Source organism: Procambarus clarkii, chromosome 74 (genome assembly GCF_040958095.1).
Source record: "Procambarus clarkii isolate CNS0578487 chromosome 74, FALCON_Pclarkii_2.0, whole genome shotgun sequence".
In the NCBI taxonomy this organism is placed as follows: Eukaryota; Metazoa; Arthropoda; class Malacostraca; order Decapoda; family Cambaridae; genus Procambarus; species Procambarus clarkii.
In genome coordinates this window covers 901,496-911,540 of record NC_091223.1, presented here as the reverse complement: position 1 = coordinate 911,540, position 10,045 = coordinate 901,496, and positions in this window count along the sequence as shown.

Genomic DNA, 10,045 nt, shown 5'->3' with positions numbered 1-10,045 from the left:
ACGTCTAAATGACCCCTCACTTGCTCTAGTGCTCTTGGGAGGTGGTGAGCTTTGGTGTATTTAAATACTCCAAAATTACCATCTCTTTTAAGGGTCTGAGCAGGTGGTGGAGAGGGTTAAGGCGTACCTGTTATGCCGGTTGCTGGAAGGCTTCTGTGCTGGCTAGGGTTCGAGTCTCCTGGTGGGAAAGTGTTCTAAAGTTGTATACTTCACTCTCGTGTTTAGGAGAGTTGTGCCTTAAGCATAGACACTGTGTCTTCCCATATTAACAGGGACTTGATGAAATTAACGTCTAAATGACCCCTCACTTGCTCTAGTGCTCTTGGGAGGTGGTGAGCTTTGGTGTATTTAAATACTCCGAAATTACCATCTCTTTTAAGGGTCTGAGCAGGTGGTGGAGAGGGTTAAGGCGTACCTGTTATGCCGGTTGCTGGAAGGCTTCTGTGCTGGCTAGGGTTCGAGTCTCCTGGTGGGAAAGTGTTCTAAAGTTGTATACTTCACTCTCGTGTTTAGGAGAGTTGTGCCTTAAGCATAGACACTGTGTCTTCCCATATTAACAGGGACTTGATGAAATTAACGTCTAAATGACCCCTCACTTGCTCTAGTGCTCTTGGGAGGTGGTGAGCTTTGGTGTATTTAAATACTCCGAAATTACCATCTCTTTTAAGGGTCTGAGCAGGTGGTGGAGAGGGTTAAGGCGTACCTGTTATGCCGGTTGCTGGAAGGCTTCTGTGCTGGCTAGGGTTCGAGTCTCCTGGTGGGAAAGTGTTCTAAAGTTGTATACTTCACTCTCGTGTTTAGGAGAGTTGTGCCTTAAGCATAGACACTGTGTCTTCCCATATTAACAGGGACTTGATGAAATTAACGTCTAAATGACCCCTCACTTGCTCTAGTGCTCTTGGGAGGTGGTGAGCTTTGGTGTATTTAAATACTCCGAAATTACCATCTCTTTTAAGGGTCTGAGCAGGTGGTGGAGAGGGATAAGGCGTACCTGTTATGCCGGTTGCTGGAAGGCTTCTGTGCTGGCTAGGGTTCGAGTCTCCTGGTGGGAAAGTGTTCTAAAGTTGTATACTTCACTCTCGTGTTTAGGAGAGTTGTGCCTCATATATATATATATATATATAAAACAGCGTTTGGGCATCTGTGTTTGTGTGGTGTAATCCTAATTGAGCTTACTTGGAGGTCGAGCTTCGGTTCTTGGGCCCCATCTCTCAGTGGATAAGTGTGCTTATCAGTACTTAGAACATTTACTGTGAGAGTGTAAGTGTACTCTCCTCATGTTACTCACCTAGTTGCTCTTGCGGGGGTTGAGCTCAGGCTCTTTGGTCCCGCCTCTCAACTGTCAATCAACTGGTAGGGAGTGTGTGTGGGTGTGTGTGTGTGTGTGTGTGTGTGTGTGTGTGTATGTGTACTCACCTAGTTGTGCTTGTGGGGGTTGAGCTCAGGCTCTTTGGTCCCGCCTCTCAACCGTCAATCAACAGGTGTACAGGTTCCTGAGCCTATTGATCTCTATCATATCTGCACTTGAAACTGTGTATGGAGTCAGCCTCCACCACATCGCTTCCTAATGCATTCCATTTGTCAACCACTCTGACACTAAAAAAGTTCTTTCTAATATCTCTGTGGCTCATTTGGGCACGTAGTTTCAACCTGTGGCCCCTAGTGCGTGTGCCCATTGTGTTAAACAGCCTGTCTTTATCAACCCTGTCGATTCCCTTGAGAATCTTGAATGTGGTGATCATGTCCCCCCCCTAACTCTTCTGTCTTCCAACGAAGTGAGGTTTAATTCCTGTAGTCTCTCCTCGTACCTCATACCTCTCAGCTCGGGTACTAGTCTGGTGGCAAACCTTTGAACCTTTTCCAGTTTAATCTTATGCTTGACAAGATATGGACTCCATGCTGGAGCCGCATACTCCAGGATTGGTCTGACATATGTGGTATATAATGTTCTGAAAGATTCCTTACACAAGTTTCTAAAGGCCGTTCTTATGTTAGCTAACCTGGCATATGATGCTGATGTTATCCTCTTGATATGAGCTTCAGGGGACAGGTCTGGCGTGATATCAACGCCCAGGTCTTTCTCTCTCTCTGACTCTTGAAGTATTTCATCTCCCAAATGGTACCTTGTATCTGGTCTCCTGCTTCCAACCTCTATCTTCATTACACTACATTTGCTTGGGTTAAACTCTAACAGCCATTTGTTCGACCATTCCTGCAGCTTGTCCAGGTCTTCTTGAAGCCTCAAGCTGTCCTCCTCTGTCTTAGTCCTTCTTATAATTTTGGCGTCGTCAGCTAACATTGAGAGGAATGAGTCTATACCCTCTGGGAGATCATTAACGTATATCAGAAAGAGGATAGGTCCAAGTACAGAGCCCCGTGGGACTCCACTGGTGACTTCACTCCAGTCTGAGGTCTCACCCCTCACTGTAACTCTCTGCTTCCTATTGTTTAGGTACTCCCTTATCCACTGGAGCGCCCTACCAGTTACTTCTGACTGTTTCTCCAGCTTATGCATCAACCTTTTATGGGGTACTGTGTCAAAGGCTTTCCGACAGTCCAAAAAAATGCAGTCCGCCCACCCTTCTCTTTCTTGTTTAATCTTTGTCACCTGAACGTAGAATTCTATTAAGCCTGTAAGTCAAGATTTACCCTCCCTGAACCCATGTTGATGGGTTGTCACGAAGTCTCTTCTCTCCAGATGTGTTACTAGGTTTTTTCTCACAATCTTCTCCATCACCTTGCATGGTATACAAGTTAAGGACACTGGCCTGTAGTTCAGTGTCTCTTGTCTGTCACCCTTTTTGTATATTGGTACTACATTAGCAGTCTTCCATATTTCTGGTAGGTCCCCCATTTCCAGTGATCTTCTATATACTATGGAGAGTGGTAGGCAAAGTGCTCCTGCACACTCTTTCAATACCCATGGCGAGATTCCATCCGGCCCAACAGCTTTTCTCACATCCAGCTCCAATAGGTGCTTCTTGACTCATCTCTTGTAATTTCGAACCTATCCAAGGTCACCTGGTTTGCTGCCACCTCTTCTAGCGCCGCGACATCTCTCTGTTCTATTGTAAAGACCTCCTGGAACCTTTTGTTGAGTTCTTCACACACCTCTTTGTCATTCTCTGTGTACCTGTCCTCGCCCACCCTAAGTTTCATCTCCTGTTCCTTCACTGTTGTCTTCCTCCTGATGTGACTGTGTAGTAGCTTTGGTTCGGTCTTGGCTTTATTAGCTATATCATTTTCATACCTTATCTCAGCTGCTCTTCTCACACTGACATACTCGTTCCTGGTTCTCTGGTATCTCTCTCTACTTTCTGGTGTTCTGTTAATATGGAAGTTCCTCCATGCCCTTTTGTTCAGCTCCTTTGCTTTCATACATTCCTTATTAAACCACGGATTCTTCCTCTGCTTCTCTGTTTTTTCCTGTCGGCTGGGACAAACCTGCTTACAGCCTCCTGACATTTTTGGGTGACATAGTCCATCATGTCTTGTACGGACTTGGTTCCGAGTTCTGTGTCCCAATGTATATCCCATAGGAATTTATTCATTTCCTCATAGTTTCCATTTCGGTACACCAACATTTTGGTTCCCAGTTCTTTTTTGGTTGTGATTTTTTCTTTTTTGGTTTTTCTTTGATTTCCCAGCTCAACCAGGTACTCAAAGCTCAATACCCTATGATCACTCATTCCCAAGGGGGCTTCCAACTTAACTTCCCTTATATCCGACTCATTTAGGGTAAATATCAGATCAAGCAAGGCTGGTTCATCCTCTCCTCTCATTCTTGTTGGATCCCTGATGTGCTGGCTTAGAAAGTTTCTTGTTGCCACGTCCAGCAGCTTAGCTCTCCATGTTTCTGGTCCTCCATGGGGGTCTCTATTCTCCCAATCTATCTTCCCATGGTTGAAGTCTCCCATGATTAGAAGTCCAGATCCATTCCTGCTAGCAACAGAAGCTGCTCTCTCTATTATGTTAATGGTGGCCATATTGTTTCTATCATATTCCTGTCTGGGTCTTCTGTCATTTGGTGGTGGATTATATATGACTACGACTATAATTTTTTGCCCTTCAGTTTTTTATTGTTCCTATTATGTAGTCACTGAAAGCTTCACATCCCTGAACAACCAACTCCTCAAAATCCCAGCCTTTTCTTACCAGCAGAGCTACACCACCACCACCTCTTCCTTCTCTCTCTTTCCTCATAACATAATAGTCCTGTGGGAACACTGCATTTGTTATTGTTTTCGTCAGCTTTGTTTCTGTGAGAGCTAATATGTCTGGGTTTTCCTCTAGTACCCATTCTCCAAGTTCATTTGCCTTATTTGTAATACTATCTATGTTAGTGTACATTGCCTTGAGGCTCACTTTCTTCTGTCCCTTCTCAAATCTCCTCCTTGGTGAATGTTATGCTGGTGGAGGAAGCTGTACCATGGGTGTGAGGATTTGTGAGGTGGCTGCCAGGGTTGCAGAGGATACTGGGATGAGGGGTGGGGGGTCAAGTGAAGGGGGAAGGACAGGAAGGGTATGGGGTGAACGGGGCGGGAGGACAGGAAGGAAAAGATGGGTTTTCTATGCAGAGGAGGGTGGTGGGGTTGCCCTCCCCGCCCGTGTTACTGGGTAGCTGGTTGTGGGTTCCCCCCCTCGCCTCTGGGGGTGATGTGTTGGGAGCTGTGGTTTCCTGGTTTTCCCCTCTCGCTCTGCGCTTCTTCCTTGCTTCTGCCGCCATGGCCCTCTCCTCCCTCGTCATGTCCCTCTGGAGGAATACTTTTTTTAATTCTCCCACATGTTGCAGGTGGCTTTTCTTTGTTAGAATCGTGTCCTTTGTGTTCTCGTTTGAAAACACTATCTTTAAAAGAAAGGGGGGTTTTCTATGCAGAGGAGGGTGGTGGGGTTGCCCTCCCCGCTCGTGTTACTGGGTAGCTGGTTGTAGGTTCCCCCCTCACCTCTGGGGGTGATGTGTTGGGAGCTGTGGTTTCCTGGTTTTCCCCTCTCGCTCTGCGCTTCTTCCTTGCTTCTGCCGCCATAGCCCTCTCCTCCCTCGTCATGTCCCTCTGGAGGAATACTTTTTTGAATTCTCCCACATGTTGCAGGTGGCTTTTCTTTGTTAGAATCGTGTCCTTTGTGCTCTCGTTTGAAAACACTATCTTTAACACACGGTCTCGGTCTTTTTTGCACAAGCCTAACCTGAAAACCTTCTCAATGCTATGCTCAGCCCCTTCCATGTCTAGTGCCTTCAGTATTTCATTCACTGCCGCTTTGTCCTTATCATTCCACTCTTTCCTATTTGAGCCTTCCTGCTCTTTAATACCTACAGCTACCACTGCTCTTTTCCTTTCCAGCACCTGGGTAGTGGAGCGTGCCGCTTCCTGTGAGGTGGCTGCTTTCATGGCTACCTCCATCACTGTAGACATTACTTCATAGTTTTTTTTTTAGCATTTCTGCAAATGTTGCTTTTAATGTGGCATTCTCTTCCAAAGTACTGTTACCACCACCTCCCTGGGTGGTTATCTGAGTCTCAGCATCGATACTGTTCTCTTTGAGGGCTCTAATCTTCTCCTTTGCTGCTGTCAGCTCTTTTTAGGTTGCTTATTTCATTCTTCATTTCCTGCATCATTTCCTGCATCTCACTCTTGATGTCCTCCAGAAACTGGGCGAACATTTCCTTCATTTCGTCGCCTGAACTTTTCCCTGTTCCCCTGTTACTTGTGTGTGTGTGTGTGTGTGTGTGTGTGTGTGTGTGTGTGTGTGTGTGTGTGTGTGTGTGTGTGTGTGTGTGTGTGTGTGTGTGTGTGTGTGTGTGTGTGTGTGTGTGTGTGTGTGTGTGTGTGTGTGTGTGTGTGTGTGTGTGTGTGTGTGTGTGTGTGTGTGTGTGTGGAACTTATAAGGCTAATAAGTCTTTTTGTTTATATTTAGGTAAAATGAGTGGACAGCTGACATATTGTGAAGTGTGTAGAAGACAAGCGCTATCCTGGGAGCGACATTTGTTGTTCACATGTTCCTACTGCAGTCGAGATGTGTGTCTGGAGTCGTGTGGGGTGCATTTGCGTCAATGTAGTAGGCCGAGGACATCATACAACACACGACAGACCCTTCAGTGTGCTGCGTGTGGCCTTCCATCTTCCAAACCTCACACATCTTTCATCTGCAGTTTCTGTAAGACGCCCGTGTGCCAACATGCTTCCTTAAAACACACACAGATTTGCACTGGAGGTACTGATGACCGGTGTAAAAGCCCTCAAGCGGAGCCTAGTGGTGATGTCATGTGCCATAGCCCTCAAGCGGGGCCTAGTGGTGATGTCATGTGTCATAGCCCTCAAGCAGGGCCTAGTGGTGATGTCATGTGTCATAGCCCTCAAGCGGGGCCTAGTGGTGATGTCATGTGTAATAGTCCTCAAGCGGGGCCTAGTGGTGATGTCATGTGTCATAGCCCTCAAGCGGGGCCTAGTGGTGATGTCATGTGTCATAGCCCTCAAGCAGGGCCTAGTGGTGATGTCATGTGTCATAGCCCTCAAGCAGGGCCTAGTGGTGATGTCATGTGTCATAGCCCTCAAGCGGGGCCTAGTGGTGATGTCATGTGTCATAGTCCTCAAGCGGGGCCTAGTGGTGATGTCATGTGTCATAGCCCTCAAGCGGGGCCTAGTGGTGATGTCATGTGTCATAGCTCTCAAGCGGGGCCTAGTGGTGATGTCATGTGTCATAGCCCTCAAGCGGGGCCTAGTGGTGATGTCATGTGTCATAGCCCTCAAGCAGGGCCTAGTGGTGATGTCATGTGTCATAGCCCTCAAGCAGGGCCTACCCAGCAAACAATTTTAGGTTGCCACAACATATCTGGAAAGTATTTGAAAGTATTGGAAACGTTTGTTTTATCGTATCAGATACGATATTGTGTGTGGACTTAAATAGGTTTCCAAAACTTATAACCAAGGCATATGTATCTAACACTAATTTGAGATGTTGTGGCAACTTTACACTCCTAACATGAGTCATTCATAATCCATTCATACACCAATATGAATCTCTTATGAAAGGTTTGAGCCAATAATCTGAACCATTTTCACATCTTTGTGTTTAAAGTTAAGTTTCTTGAAATTAAATTATATTTTATATTATATTATTTTTATTATATTTTATATTATATTATTATTTTCAATTTAAATATTAAAACCAATTTAAGGGTAAAAAAAATCTAATAATTTATATTTCTTTTATTATTTACTAACAATTATAATTATTTACTAACGGAGAGAGGGGAGGCTGGACGGCGGAGAGTGGCGGACAGTGGCGGCGGTGGCGGATAGTGGCGGCGGGCGGACAGTGGCGGCGGGCGGACAGTGGCGGCGGCGGGCGGACAGTGGCGGCGGCGGGCGGACAGTGGCGGCGGCGGGCGGACAGTGGCGGCGGTGGGCGGACAGTGGTGGCGGCGGGCGGACAGTGGTGGCGGCGGGCGGACAGTGGTGGCGGTGGGCGGACAGTGGCGGCGGTGGGCGGACAGTGGTGGCGGCGGGCGGACAGTGGAGGCGGCGGGCGGACAGTGGTGGCGGCGGGCGGACAGTGGTGGCGGCGGGCGGACAGTGGTGGCGGCGGGCGGACAGTGGTGGCGGTGGCAGACAGTGGTGGCGGTGGCGGACAGTGGTGGCGGTGGCGGATAGTGGCAGCGGGCGGACAGTGGCGGCGGTGGCGGATAGTGGCGGCGGGCGGACAGTGGCGTCGGGCGGACAGTGGCGGCGGGCGGACAGTGGCGGCGGTGGCGGATAGTGGCGGCGGGCGGACAGGGTTGGCGGCGGGCGGACAGTGGCGGGCGGACAGTGGCGGCGGGCAGACAGTGGCGGCGGGCGGACAGTGGCGGGCGGACAGTGGCGGCGGGCAGACAGTGGCGGCGGGCGGACAGTGGCGGCTGTGGCGGATAGTGGCGGCGGCGGGAGGACAATGGAGGCGGCGGGCGGACAGTGGAGGCGGCGGGCGGACAGTGGAGGCGGCGGGCGGACAGTGGTGGCGGCGGGCGGACAGTGGTGGCGGCGGGCGGACAGTGGTGGCGGCGGGCGGACAGTGGTGGCGGCGGGCGGACAGTGGTGGCGGCGGGCGGACAGTGGTGGCGGTGGCGGACAGTGGCGGCGGTGGCGGACAGTGACGGCGGTGGCGGACAGTGGCGGCGGTGGCGGACAGTGGCGGCGGTGGCGGACAGTGGCGGCGGTGGCGGACAGTGGCGGCGGGGGCGGACACGGGCGGCTGTGTCTGGCGGTGGTGGCGGGCGGTGGCGGGTGGCGGCGTCTGTGATGAGTGGTGGCGGCTGGCGGTGGTGGGTGGTGGCGGTGGTGGGTGGTGGTGGCGGCGGCGGCTGGTGGTGGAGGGTGGTGGCGGCGGTGGTAGTGGGTGGTGGTGGCGGCGGCGGCTGGTGGTGGTGGGTGGTGGTGGCGGCGGTGGTGGTGGTGGGTGGTGGTGGCGGCGGTGGTGGTGGGTGGTGGTGGCGGCGGCGGCGGCTGGTGGTGGTGGGTGGTGGTGGCGGCGGTGGTGGTGGGTGGTGGTGGCGGCGGCGGCTGGTGGTGGTGGTGGCGGCGGGTGGTGGGTGGCGGCGGCGGCTGGTGGTGGTGGGTGGTGGGTGGTGGCGGCTGTGGTGGGTGGTGGCGGGCGGTGGCGGGCGGTGGCGGGCGGCGGCGGCTGTGGTGGGTGGTGACGATCGGCGGTGGGGGGGGCTGGTGGCGGCTGGCGGTGGCGGCTTGCGGTGGCGACTGTGGCAACGGGCGGTGACGGCTGATAGCGGGCGGTGGTGGCGGCTGGTGGCAGGTGGTGGTGGCAGGTGGTGGTGGCGGTGGTAGCGGCTGGTGGTGGCGGCTGGTGGTGGTGGCAGCTGGTGGCGGTGATGGCGGCTGGTGGTGGTGGCAGCTGGTGGCGGTGATGGCGGCTGGTGGTGGTGGTGGCGGCTGGTGGTGGTGGCAGCTGGTGGTGGTGGTGGTGGTGATGGCGGCTGGTGGCGGGCGGTGGCGGCTGGTGGTGGCGGCGGTGGTGGGTGGTGGTGGTGGGTGGTGGTGGCGGCTGTGGTGGGTGGTGGCGGTGGTGTCGGCGGCGGCTGTGGTGGGTGGTGGCGGCGGCGGCGGTGATGGGTGGTGGCGGCGGCGGTGGTGGTGGTGGCGGTGATGGGTGGTGGCGGCGGTGGTGGTGGTGGCGGCGGCGGCGGCTGGTGGTGGTGGGTGGTGGTGGTGGGTGGTGGCGGCGGGTGGCGGTGATGGGTGGCGGTGTTTGGTGGCGGGTGGCGGCTGGTGGCGGCTGGTGGTGGGTGGTGGCAGGTGGCGGCTGGTGGTGGGTGGTGGCGGGTGGCGGCGGGTTACGGCTGGTGGTGGGTGGCGGGTGGCGGCGGGTGGTGGGTGGTGGCAGGTGGCGGCTGGTGGTGGCTGGTGGCGGGTGGCGGCTGGTGGTGGGTGGTAGCGGCGGGTGGTGAGTGGCGGTGGTGGGTGGCGGTGGCTGGTGGCGGGTGGTGGCGGGTGGCGGCTGGTGGTGGGTGGTGGCGGGTGGCGGCTGGTGGTGGGTGGTGGCGGGTGGCGGCTGGTGGTGGGTGGCGGGTGGCGGCGGGTGGTGGGTGGTGGCGGCGGGTGGTGAGTGGCGATGGAGGGTGGCGGCGGCTGGTGGTGGGTGGTGGCGGGTGGCGGCTGGTGGTGGGTGGTGGCGGCTGGCGGCTGGTGGTGGGTGGTGGTGGGTGGCGGCTGGTGGTGGGTGGTGGCGGGTGGCGGCTGGTGGCGGGTGGCGGCTGGTGGTGGGTGGCGGTGGGTGGCGGCGGGTGGCGGCTGGTGGTGGGTGGCGGTGGGTGGCGGCGGGTGGCGGCTGGTGGTGGGTGGCGGGTGGCGGCGGGTGGTGGGTGGTGGCGGCGGGTGGTGAGTGGCGGTGGAGGGTGGCGGCGGGTGGTGAGTGGCGGTGGAGGGTGGCGGCGGCTGGTGGTGGGTGGTGGCGGGTGGCGGCTGGTGGTGGGTGGTGGCGGGTGGCGGCTGGTGGTGGGTGGTGGCGGGTGGCGGCTGGTGGTGGGTGGTGGCGGGTGGCGGCTGGTGGTGGGTGGTGG